The 13,794-nt window shown below is 38.7% G+C and overlaps 1 protein-coding gene across 2 annotated transcripts in view; it reads right to left on the bottom strand.

Moving 5' to 3' along the window:
* The window catches only part of METTL15 (methyltransferase 15, mitochondrial 12S rRNA N4-cytidine), a 375,213-nt gene that overhangs the window by 14,401 nt on the left and 347,018 nt on the right, over positions 1-13,794 (bottom strand). Inside the window, exons 9-10 of one of the 2 annotated variants that reach the window (XR_014069234.1) lie at positions 8,834-10,109; positions 4,054-4,992 (exon numbers count right to left, since the gene is read on the bottom strand). The gene's annotated coding sequence lies outside the window, so the exon portion shown is untranslated. Of the gene's footprint in view, positions 1-4,053; positions 4,993-6,621; positions 10,110-13,794 lie in introns of those variants that run through there. The other variant, XR_014069232.1, reaches the window with a different exon arrangement.

Here is a 13,794-nt window from a genome sequence, read left to right as displayed (position 1 = left end):
ATGCTCTTTAATTCTATGAAGTCTAAGAAAGGCAAGGAAGGTGCATAAGACAAGTTTAAAGCTAGAAGAGGTTGTTTCATGAAGTTCAAAGAAAAAAGCTGTCTCAATGACATCAAAGAGCCAGAGGAAGCAGTGAGCACTGATGTAGAAGCTACAGCAAGTCATCCAGAAGATCTAGATGAGTTAATGAAAGTGGCTACACTCAACAACAGATTTTCAATTCAAAGATATCATCTAGAACTTTCATAGCTAGAGAGGAGAAGTCAATGCCTGATTTTGAAGCTTCAGAGGAAAAGCTGACTCTCTCATTAGGGGCTAATGCAGCTAGTGACTTTAACTTGAAGCCAATGTTATTTACCATTCTAAAAATCCTAGGGTCCTTAAGAATTATGCTAAATCTACTTTTCCTGTGCTCTATAAATAAATAAATCAATAAATATATATATATATATATAAGGTTATGACTGATTTTTGATGTTGCACAGCAGAAATCAACATAACATTGTAAAGCAATTATCCTCCAATTAAAAGTTAAAAAAATTTTTTTTAAATATGCTAAATTTACTCTGCCTGTGCTCTGTAAATGGACCAACAAAGCCTGAATCACAGTTCAACTGTTTATAACATGGTTTACTAACTATTTTAAGCCCGCTGTTGAGACCTATTTCTCAAATAAAGGATTCACTTCAAAATATCACTGCTCATTGGCCATATACTTGGTCACCCAAGAACTCTAATGGAGTTATATGAGGTTAATGTTGTTTTCATGCCTGTTAACAGAGCATCCATTCTGCAACCCATGGATCAAGGAGTAATTTCTACTTTCAAGTCTTATTATTTAAAATAATATATTTCATAAAACTATAGCTGCTACAGAGAGTGATGGATCTTGGTAAAGTCAAGAACATTCATTATTCAGGGGAAGAGGTCAAAATATCAATATTAACTGAGGTTTGGAAGAAGCTGAGTCTAGCTCTCATGGATGACTTTGAGGAGTTCAAGACTTCAGTGGAGGAAGTAACTGCAGGCATGATAGAAATAGCAAGATAACTGGAAGTAGAAGTGGAGCCTATAGCAATTCAGTGTAACTGAATTGTTATAATCTCATGACAAAACTTTAATGGATGAGGAGCTGCTCCTTATAGATGAGCAAAGAAAGTGGTTTCTTGAGATGGGATCTGTTTCTGTGAAGATGCTTTGAAGATTACTGAAAACACAACAATGAAATTCAAACATTATATTAACTTAGCTTATAAAGCAGAGGCAGGTTTTGAGAGAATTGATTCTAATTCTGAAAGAAGTTTTACTGTGGATAAAATGCTATCTAACAGCACTTTATGTTATAGAGAAATTATTTGTGAAAGGAAGAGCCAATTGATATGTAAAATTTCATTGCTGTCTTATTTCAAGCAATTGCCACAAAAACCCCAACCTTCAGCACCCACCACCCTGATCAGCCAGCAGCCAACAACAATGAGATATGACCCTCCACCAACAAAAAGGTTACAACCTGCTCAAGGCTTAAATGATGCACTTTTGAACAATAAAGTATTTTAATGTATATATATATATTATATTTTTAGACATAATGCTATCAAATACTTAATAGACTACAGTGTAGTGTGAACATAACTTTTATATGTACTGGGAAACCAAAAATTTCATGTAACACACTTTACTGTAATACGCACTTATTGCAATAGTATGGAAACTAAACTCACAATATCTCCAAGCTACGCCCTAATTGTGTCTTGGAAAGGTACCAAGGTCAAAGCCAGGATATCAGTCCAAACAGTCTTTAATCAAAAGGTAAGCTAAGAATAAAACTGAACTGTAAGGACTTTCCTGATGACTCAGTGGTAAAGAATCCTCCTGCCAATGCAGGAGACATGGGTTTGAACCCTGATCTAGGAAGATCCCACATGCAGTGGAGCAACTAAACCCATGCATCAGAGCTATTGAGCCTGTGTCCTAGAGCCCAAGAGCCACAACTACTGAGTCTTCATGCTACAACTACTGTAGCCTCGTGCACCCTAGAGCCAGTGCTCTGCAATGGGAGAAGCCACCACTCGGAGAGGTCTGCCGACCACAAGTAGAGAGTAGCCCCTGCTAGCCAGAATTAGGGAAAAGCCCGAGCAGCAATGTACACCCAGAACAGCCAAAAAATTTTTAAAAAAAAAGTGCACAGTGAATGCTGAGACAGAATAAGAGATTGCAGAAGCTGAGAAATTGGGATCTGAGTGAAGCAGCAAGTGGAGACTCTGAGTTCTGAAAACAGAGCCTTGTTTGCCCTCATTTGAGCAAGCCAGTTCATCTCCAGATACCAAACTAGATGGACAGTGACAGGGCCCTAAACACTTTCTAACAAATAAAGGATGACTGGGGCCCAGAGAAATCATCCGCTCACGTCAATGACAGAAAACTGCTTCCTCCTGTCCATGTTAAGACCCAGAGCTCTGCTACCTCATATGCTCTCAGTGTCTGACCCGATTGTTAATGCTACACCATTCATTTCACTGACTCATTAGTGACTACACACCTGCTGGAAACAGATGACACATTTAGACTGGGAAAATTAAAGTGAACTTAACAAAAGGATTCTTGCCAGAATGGTGAACATACAAGAAAACTACATGGAGTAGTGAGTGCACTACCCCAAGCTGAGTGACAGAGGATCATCATGCCCACGCCCAGGCCTGAAGGAGTATGACAAAGGAGTCATCAGGGAATCTGGAGAAACAGAGTGAATGGGGTAGAGAAGAACAACTGATAGAATTACCATGGTCTTTGTTTAAGGGAGGGCTCCAAAGTGGTGCTAGTGGTAAAGAACCCACCCTACCAATGCAGGAGACATACAGTTTTGCATGAGGGAAACACTCCGCCCAAGGATGTGGATGGAACTAGAGTGGTAATCACTTGATCTCGCTCTGCTCCTACCTACTGGTCAGGCAATGCCCCAACCAAACCCAGCTGGAAGCCAGAGGACAAAAGGAGCCCAACCAAAGTCAGCTCTGGAGTTCAGAGCAGGGCAGGAAGGATAGAGAGTCAATCTGGAAGAGCCATGAACATCAGATATTTGGCACATTGCCCCACCTTCCTAAAGGTCTGGCACTGCCCCAGAAGGGACTAACTTCATATGGCTGCTCTGGGATAAATCCCATCTTCTTTCATAGCCTCATCCACCTCACAAACCCATACACTCAGCTCTTTGACATCAGGGTGAAAGCCTCTTGTGTCTGGTCCAGCGCTTTCCTTTTCCCAACTACCTTCTTGTTTACTCAAAGAAAAAGACTAGTGTGTACATCCCTCCAGGCCTTGGGACAGACTCTGACAAGTCAGAATTGGCTGGACATGTCCATGCTAGGACCTCGATGCTAGGACCTCCCTGACAGAATAAAATATGCATTTGGCACTAAAAAAAAGCAACTGATTACAATGGAATCTTCCTTGGATGAGTTAAATACCTCAGGATTTTGCAGGGCCCCAGGCTTCTGAATGTCGGCAGTCATTGCACAAAACTGTATAAAATATTCTTTTTTTTTAAAGAGGTTGATTTGCATCCTGAATGAATAGCACTTCACTACAAGTTCCAAATTAATAGCTTTTGAAGCTTTTTGTTTGTTTGTTTGATATAACAGTTTTGTAAACCAGCCTTGAAATTTCTAGTTCTTAATACTGGCTAGAACCCAAAATGGATACAAAGAAAAAGAGAACAAAGAAAAGAAACTGTTTTCATAAGTCAGTATGCAGCAACATCAGAAATTATGAGAGAGATTGGCAAATATTTTCAGACTGGTTTTACAACTCCTGTTAGCCTAGATAATTAATATCACCACCCAAACTTACCTTGACTGAGCTTTGAAGACTTTTGAAATTCACTTTCCTAAATGAACACAATTCTAAATTCTGTGAGGGATGCCAAGTGTCCCCTCCTCCCCACCATTACACTGAATTGGAATTGTATTCCACGTTGGAAATTCTAAAGCCAACTTTGAAAAATCACCTTGAAGCCATTAATTGCCAGATAATAACCCAACCAAAGAAAAGACTTACATTTAGAGATGAATAAAAGAACTCACAGGGTGGCCTAACACTGAATTATTTTCTTGGGACCGTTGTGGAGACAACACTTCTTGGGCGCCAAGTCTGACACGAGATAAAATGGTGATGACGTTTTCAGTCACATGTGCCCCATCCAGTTGCCTTCTTCCATTAGGCTCCCAGAGCTGCCTCACCCAGGCCTCCCTGGTGACTCAGTTCTCTTCTGATTGAAACATTCCCAGGCAGGAAGGCTTCCATATTTGGTTGGATAAGCTTAACCTTCCTATTTTCCTTCCTAGATAATATGCTAAAAAGAGTTTGGTATATCAACTGCAGTATGTGGCTTTAAGGAGATTTATCCATGATGGAAAAGAGCTGGACAAGAAATCAGGGGGATGAGGTTCTTGCTTCAATCCTGCCACTAAAGGCGATTGTGATCTTAGCATAGTCACTTTATCTCTCTGGGTCTCTTTCCTCTTCTGTAACATGAAGGTGTTGGTTCATGTCAGTGACTTCCAGGCCATTTTTTTAGCCTTTGTTCAAATGAAGTCTTACATGGAAGCTCAACATGTGAAGCAGAAAAAGTCTCCTCTGGTCTGAAGGGAAAATGATTGCCACCAATCCTGTGCACTTGACAATCATACTTTCCCCATACCTCAAGTTCACTTGGCACTCAAAGTATGACCTTTGGCCCATGCATGTGGCTTATGATCTCTGAAGTTCTTATTAAAAAGCAGAACTCTGGGCACCTCTTTTAAGATCTACTAAATCAACCTGTGTAGAGCTGGCACTCTGGAATCTTTTTTCAAACAAGTATCTCAAGTGAATCTCATGAACACAAAAATTTGAGCACGTCGAAAAGCACCAGACCAGATATTTCTGAAGTCTTTTTCTTCTCCAATATTCTAGCAGTGTTGCACAATATTTAAGACTTACAAAGTCATTGGAAATCTAATAAAAGAAATGGATCTTCTGTCGAGAAAAGTGCAAAACCACACACATACACATGTATATAGGCACATATGTGAAATTTATCTAGAACTACAGCAAACTTAAATATCTAGCTATCCATCTCCTTGTTGTCCATCATGGACAATCTATAGGAAGATAGTTAAAATCCCTATGATACCATGACCTAACAGTGGTATTTCAGGATGAATGTGGTGATTCATTAGAGAAGGAACTCTTCTGGCACTAAACTGAACTCTCTTAGTTACTGATATTGTACTAAACCAAAGATTGTCTCCAACTTAGAGCCTCTAACCCAATTTCCAACTTGTTCAAAGTAGTTGGTATTTTCTTTTTGCTTTATTATTTTTGTTTGCTTTTATTAATTACCAGGAATAATGTCATCCTGCATTTTCCTTAAATGCTCACTTTACTACAGGTATGAGGATGAAATAGCTAAACTCCAGCAAACCAGCTGATGCTTTTCCAAGATTCTTGCTGTAAGGATTGTTCAGTTCCCAACTGATTCGTTTCTCAAATTGGATGCATAGACAGTCCTGCCCATGGAACATGAGGGTCATGTCTTCCAAGAGGAATGATGTGGCCACCTCACTACTGAAAGCCTAGACATTCTTTTCAGAGGACCAAGGAATGAGCTTGGATCTAGTTGTCAATCTGCCAAACAATAAAACTATGCAGTGGCGCCAAGCACCCTTATAAAGGGCTGATCCATAAATATTCACAGACCATGACAAGGCGCAGAATGGTCCCTTTCCAAAAGTCTGCCTCCATTTTTCACATGCCTCCCAGATGTGCCATGTGGAGTGGAAACACTAGCATACACCATAGATGAGGTTCTGTACCACCTACATGAGTTCTTTGTACTTTTAAAAAGACAAAAAACAAAAAAACCAAAAGCCTTTCTCTTGCAATTTGAGCAATTTGGGCTTTCATTCTGCCTTTGGCCCAACAGCAAAAGCCACTCTGCAAGTCAGCTCCCTCACCGACGTCTTCCCAGTCAATAGGGAACCACTTAACTACATGAACATTAACTAATTTGAAGTTTGCTTTTTATCCTAGCACTAATAGGAGAGGAGGAATGTGTTTGTGTTTGCAAGTTTTCCATGTGGGTTAAGTCAAGATTGTTTGCTCAACTCTGAAGCTTGGAAGAAAAAGAAAAAACAAAGCCCAAGTCTCATCTTGTCTTTTGGAGGTAGGCAGAAGAGCCATTGTTCCCAGTGCAGCTGAAACTTGTGGGCTGAGAAACCACTGGAGTCTATTCTCTGAGGCTTCTGAAAATTCTCCCCACAGACTTATCATTGTCAGCAACCGTGGCAGGCTGTTTTGTTTTGCGTTTCATTCCTTATTTATTGCCAAAGCAAATGGCAATGACAGTTGAGAATGGAAAGAGTGGCAAGATGGAGTGAAATATAAGACTAAAGCATTGCTATAAACAAGAGAAGTTGCTAAAAAGGGAAAGGAGTTCCTTCTCCTCTAAAACCTCAAAGTGCCTTTCATCATCCAGCAAAGCTGGACCAAAAGCAAACTTATTTTTAAAGGTAAACAGATAACAAATGGCTCATCCAGAATTCCAGGGTGGATTTGTACTTCCTCCCACAAGGAAAAGGTTACTTTTTAATTCTTTGTAAGTAAGACAAGGCCCAGAACAACAGGGAGAAGCATGCTTGAAGGTAAAACGTGAGATATACAATATTAAGAGAGCCTAGAAGATCCCTCAAAATATATTCCCACCCTTCATAATTTCAAGGAAAAGAATACCCTTGGTTTTCCCTGACCTTAGCTGAGCCATGGCCAAAATAAGGATGCTGCTAGTAATCAGGAGCTTACGGGGGATTTTGCATTTTTGATCTTATTTGTTTAGTGGAATATACAGCATCTTCCATGTTTCTCCTTACACTATAGTTATCATGAGGAGTCATCAGTGCCTATTCTGAATGCCCTAATTTTTTCCTATTAGTAAAAAATGCAAAATAGAGATATAATATTTCAGTGTCTCCTCATCACCAAAATGATAGAATCCTAGGTCTTCAACATGGTCTTCATAGACCTCTGTAATCTCACCCTTGCTTATTGTTTCAGCTCCAAGCTCTAATATTTTGCCTCTTAAACTATATATGTTTTTAATAATTGCAGAAATTTTAATTTCCTCTAAATCATTATGTTACTTTAGGTCTATGTAGGTTTTCCAATTCTATCTCCCTGGCCAACCCTCCCCCTTATTCATTCTTTTCCCTCTACCTAATCCAACTCATCTATCAAGATATAACTCAGATGTCATCACTTCTAGGGAGTCATTTTTAACATATCAAATCACTTCCTCACATGATATTAGGCACCTGAGCATGACACCCTCAGGGCGATCACCATATTTTATTGAAACTATCTATTTGTATATTTATCTCCTCTACTAAGTCATGTGCTTCTTAGGGAAAAAGATGATGTCTTATTCCAACTGACAAGCAACAAGGCACTTAAGTGAGTTTAATCAAAGAAAGAGAGAGTAGTACAAAGTACTAGAGGGAAAAAGCATTGAACTCCAATTACAAAGACATGATAGGCAAACCTATCTTGCCTCTCCAACTCACTAGCAGAAGCTCACTTTACTGCTGCCATCTTCATCTTCGGTCTCCTCTAGTTGCTAGCACAGCTCCTTAGTAAGTCTCATGGCATGGTCCCTTGCGCCCTCGTTCTCCATGCCCAGTGCCCCCTGAACTCCAACTCTGACAGTCCCTGCTCCTGGCCTTTGAATCTGAACAAACCATTCTTTGATATTCCCTCCACTCAGTAATAATCAACAGCTGGCATCTGGGTCAGCACTGACCTAAGACCAGACAGAAACCACATTCCTATTCCATACCAGTCCATTATTCCCTCCATAATTATACTAAATGACTGTCTTAATTTGAATTTCCTGTAGTAAGAATGAAAAAATTCTGTAAATGGTGGTTTCATTTATTTCACTGAGCCTTACTCATCTCTCTTTTTTTAAGAACCCACAATAATGTCTAAAGCATAGCACACATTTGATGAGTAGGAATTAAATAAGTATAATTTTTATGGTCCTTTTCAAGATTATGATTAGATGTTTTGCAGCAAAGATGAATAATTATCTACCAAAATGTGTGCTTCACTCTCACAGTATCATGCTGTTGCTGGCAAGAAGCTTCTCAGCCAGGGACTACATTTCCCAGCACCCTTCATGTCTATTGCAGCCACATGACCAGTTTTTTCCAATGAAATGGAAGTAGAAGAAACATATGGCTTCTCTAATTTAAGGCTTTAAAGAAGTGTTTGTAACTTCTTCATGCTCTTTGATTCCTGCAGATGACAAAAGGACCCTAGAGAAAAGGCTGGCAAACTTTCTACATACAAGGATAGATAGCAAATATTTTCTGCTTTGTTGCCATATGATCTGTCACAACTACTCCACTCTGCCTTTAGGGTACCAAAGCTGCCATGGACAATACACAAACAAACATTTGAGGCTGTATTCCAGTACAACTTATTTTGTATTTACAAAAATAAGTGGAGGGTCATATTTAGCCCACAATGACATAACATGCCAACGCCTGCCTTGGAGGAAAGCAGAGCATGAGATGGAAAAAGGCCGAGAACCTGAATTCCACATGGAGAAAAATCAACAACACAGATCAGGATTGCCAGTCTTGATTTGTTACATGAATACAACAGCTAACTTCTACTTTGTTAAGCCACTGAAATTTTAGAACTTATGCATAAGCTTATTAATAAATATGTTAGTATTTCCTTTACTAAACTATAACTGTAGTATCACAGTATCTTGGAGAAGGAAATGGCAACCCACTCCAGTGTTCTTGCCTGGAGAATCCCAGGAACAGGGGAGCCTGGTGGGCTGCCGTCTATGGGGTCGCACAGAGTCGGACACGACTGAAGCGGCTTAGCAGCAGCAATTGTAGTATCAGTTCAGTTCAGTTGCTCAGTCGTGTCCAACTCTTTGCAACCCCATAGAATGCAGCACGCCAGGCCTCCCTGTCCATCGTCAACTCCCAGAGTTTACCCAAACTCATGTCCATTGAGTCGTTGATGCTATCCAACCATCTCATCCTCTGTCATCCCCTTCTCCTCCTGCCTTCAATCTTTCCCAGTATCACGGGCTTTTCAAATGAGTCAGTTCTTCACATCAGGTGGCCAAAGTATTGGAGTTTCAGCTTCAGCATGAGTTCTTCCAGTGACTATTCAGGACTGATTTCCTTTAGGATGGACTGGTGGGATCTCCTTGCTGTCCAAGGGACTCTCAAGAGTCTTCTCCAACATCACAGTTCAAAAGCACCAATTCTTTGGCACTCAGCTTTCGTTTAGTCCAACTCTCACATCCATACATGACTACTGGAAAAACCACAGCTTTGACTGGATGGACCTTTGTTGGCAAAGTAATGTCCCTGCTTTTTAATATGCTGTCTAGGTTCATCATAACTTTTCTTCCAAGGAGCAACTGTCTTTTAATTTCATGGCTGCAGTCACCATCTGCAGTGATTTTGGAGCCCAGAAAAATAAAGTCTGTCACTGTTTCCCCATCTATTTGCCATGATGTGATGGGACCAGAGGCCATGATCTTAGTTTTCTGAACTTTGAGCTTTAAGCCAACTTTTTCACTCTCATCTTTCACTTTCATCAAGAGGCTCTTTAGTTCGTCTTCACTTTCTGCCATAAGGGTGGTGTCATCTGCATATCTGAGGTTATTGATATTTCTCCCGGCAATCTTGATTCCAGCTTGTGCTTCATCCAGCGCAGCATTTCTCATGATGTACTCTGCATATAAGTTAAATAAGCAAGGTGACGATATACAGCCTTGATGTACTCCTTTTCCTATTTGGAACCAGTCTGTTGTTCCATGTCCAGTTCTAACTGTTTTCTCAAGAGGCAGGTCAGGTGGTCCTGGTATTCCCATCTCTTCAAGAATTTTCCAGAGTTTGTTGTGGTCTACACAATCAAAGGCTTTGGCATAGTCAATAAAGCAGAAGTAGATATTTTTCTGGAACTCTCTTGCTTTTTTTATGATCCAACGTATGTTGGCAATTTGATCTCTGGTACCTCTGCCTTTTCTAATCCAGCTTGAACATCTGGAAGTTCACAGAATAAAATAAATGAGAATTAAATACATCAACAAGGAGGTGAAAGACGTACTCTGAGAATTATAAAACATTAATAAAGGAAATTAAAGATGCTTCAAACAATGGAAAGATACCCATGCTCTTGGATTGGAAGAATTAATATTGTTAAAATGGCTATACTACCTAGAGAAATAAACAGATTTAATGTGATCTCTATCAAATTACTCATGGCATTTTTCACAAAACTAGAACAAATAATCATAAAATTTATATAGAACCATAAAACACTAGATTTGCCAAGGCAATCCTGAGGAAAAAGAAGAAAGTAGGATGCATAAATCTCCCAGACTTCAGTCAATACTACAAAGCTATAGTATTCAAAACAGCATGGCACTGGCACAAAAACAGACATATGGATCAATGAAACAGAATAGAGGGCCGAGAAATAAACTCACACTCCCATGGTCAATTAATCTTTGACAAAGGAGGCAAGAATATAAAATGGGGAAAAGGCAATCTCTTCAGCAAGTGGTGCTGGCAAAGTTGGACAGCTGCATATAAATCAATGAAGTTAGAACCCACCCTCACATCATGCACAATAATAAACTCAAAATGGCCTAAAGACTTAAATATAAGACAAGATATCATAAAACTCCTAGAAGAAAGCACAGGCAAAACATTCTCTGATATTAATCATACTAATGTTTCTTAGGTCAGTCTCCCAAGGCAAAACAAATAAAAACAAAAATAAACAAGTCAGATCTAATCAAACTTACATGCTTTTGCACTGCAAAGGAAACCATAAACAAAACAAAAAGACAACTTATGGAATGGGAGAAAATATTCACAAATGATGTTACCAACAAGGGCTTGATTTCCAAAATATACAAACAGCTCATACAACTCAATAACAAAAAAAAGCAAACAACCCAATTGAAAAGTGAGCAGAAGACCTAAAGAGACATTTCTCCAAAGAAGACACAAAGATGGCCAATAGGCATATGAAAAGACGTTCAACATTGTTAATTAATTAAATTATTAATTAAATGCAATCAAAACTACAATGATGTACCATCTCACAGCAGTCTGAATGGCCATCATTAAAAACTCTACAAATAACAAATGCTGGAGAGGGTGTGGAGAAAGGGGAACTCTCCTATCCTGTTGGTGAGAATGTAAGTTGGTATAGCCACTATGAAAAATAGTATGGAAGTTCCTCAGAAAACTAAAAATAGAATTACCATATGACTGAGCAATTCTACTCCTGGGAAAATATGTGGACAAAACTATAATTCAAAAAGATACATTGGGGATGAGAGGAATTGGGAGACTGGGTTTGACCCACACACACTATTGATACTGTATATAAAATAAATAACTAATGAGAATATGCTGTATAGAACAGAGAACTCTACTTCACACACTGTGGTGACCTGAATGGGAAGGGATCCAAGTGGGAAGGAAGTCCAAAAGGGAGAGGATATATGTACACGTGTGGCTGATTCATTATGCTATATAGCAGAGCTAACACAACATTGTAAAGCAACTATACTCCAATAAAAAAAACTTTAAAAAAGATACATGGATGCTTACATTCTTAGCAGCACGATTCACAGCAGCCAAGACATGGAAACAACCTAAATGTCCAACCTTCAGATGAATGGATAAAGATGTAGTACATATATTCAATGGAATACCACTCAGACATAAAAAGAATGAAATAATGCCATTTACAGCAACGTGAATGCAACTAGAGATTAACATACTAAGTGAAGTAAGTCAGAGAAAGATAATACCATATAATATCACTTTTATGTGGAATCTAAAATGACACAAATGAACCTATCTGTGATGCAGAAACAGACAGACATAAGAGAACAAACTTGTGGTTGCCAAAGGGAAGGAATGGACTCAGAGTTTGTGGTTAATAGATGCAAACTATTACATATAGAATGGATGGACAAAAAGCCCTATTGTATAGCAGAGGGCACTATATTCAATATCCTGGGATAAACCACAATGGAAAAGAATATGAAAAAACATGTATTTGTATAGTATAACTGAGTCACTTTGCTGTACAGAAATTAACATAATATTGTAAATCAACTATATTTCAATTTTAAAAAAGAATTAGCATTTTACACAAATAACCAAATTCATTCTATTTCCTTACTGTTGGACATTAGTTGCATATAATTTCCATCTGCTTTGTTACTGCCTTTGGGAATCTAAGCTTTAATTTAGATAAAGGTCTAATTTCCTCTTTCATATAATAGGAAAATAAACAAACAGATACAAAACATATCTTTTAAATATCTTGGCTATTTACTTTCTGATTTATGCTATCCAGCAGTGTGTTTAAAGTTTTTCTTTCATTTCTTTTTTGTTAGCTAAAATAGCAGATCTTCTTATAATTTCCTTTAGTAATTACTTTTGGTACTTACCAAGCCTAAGCAACTAAGAGACCCTATAAAGAAAATGTCATCTCTACACAGTCAATAGACCCAGGTTTCAATGGGCTTAACCTGAAGCTCTGGTCTGCTCAGCACTTCAGGGTTACATCCCAAGGGCCTCTGAGCTAATGAAACATGTTACAATTCTAATATCTACTTAAGCAAATTGAATGTGGCCATCCAGGAAAATTACTTGGTCGTCATAGTAACTCTTTTACTACTTATGTCAAAAAGAATGAAATTTAGAAAAAAAAAGAAAACCCTGGCAGCAAACTCTACCATAAAGTTGCGGGAGGTATGAGGCAGAGGGAAAGACAGATGAGGGCTTTACTTCAGTGTGGAGGAAAACACCTGAAATGTAATGAGCTCCCCAAAATACGCTCTCACTTAGCCTTCTTGGCCATAATGTTGGGGGTATCTCTGCAAATAGATTCACAAAATGTGAAACATGGAAGATCTCTTAGGAAATCTAATCTGAGCCTCTCATTTTACAAATAAAGAAATGGAAGCCCAGAAAGATAAAGCAACTCATACAAGTTGACATACTCAGTTACTGGCCTGTGCTGAAGCAGAAACAACTCTCTTGCTTGTCTGCTCAGGGTTCTTATCATTCTATTCCTGAGATTTAAGGACACAGAGGAACCAGTCAAAAGACTTTTTGGTATCTTTGCTATTTTGATTTATTTTTTAAAAATTATAAAGCACTGACTCAGAACAGAAGAAGACAGATTAGTCTTAAACTGGTTACATGACTGACCAGTTATAGAAAAGTTGGCAAGATCTCATACATCTATTACACACTGACCTTGTATTAAGCACTACGCTGGCTCCTGGAGATCTAAGATGATGTGGTCAAATCACTTAGACTCCTCACAGTTCTTGCAAAAGCAGAACACCTTTATGTTTACACTGAGAGCCAAGAGGCTGAAAATCTCCATCTATGAGGGATTTATTCTCCATTTCACAGATCTTAGAACATATGGCAAAGTTACGGTCCCAACAAGCAACAGATGTGACCTGATTTTAACTCTATGATGTTTTCAATACTGTGAAACAGTGGAAATTGCAAAACAAGCACAGAGAGGCATTTTAATGTTATTATCATCAATGAAAAGATAGATAACAACTGGTCAAAAAAGGGGGCCCAGGAAACTGTGCCAGTACATAGAATGATCAAGTAATATGAAAAAGACTCCTCTATGTACAACCTTTAAAAGATGTGTATGTAGGTCAACATTACC

Source organism: Giraffa tippelskirchi, chromosome 11 (genome assembly GCF_054371585.1).
Source record: "Giraffa tippelskirchi isolate mGirTip1 chromosome 11, T2T-mGirTip1v1.2.pri, whole genome shotgun sequence".
In the NCBI taxonomy this organism is placed as follows: Eukaryota; Metazoa; Chordata; class Mammalia; order Artiodactyla; family Giraffidae; genus Giraffa; species Giraffa tippelskirchi.
The sequence above is the reverse complement of the archived record's forward strand: the minus strand, read 5'-3'. Positions and strand labels throughout refer to the sequence as shown.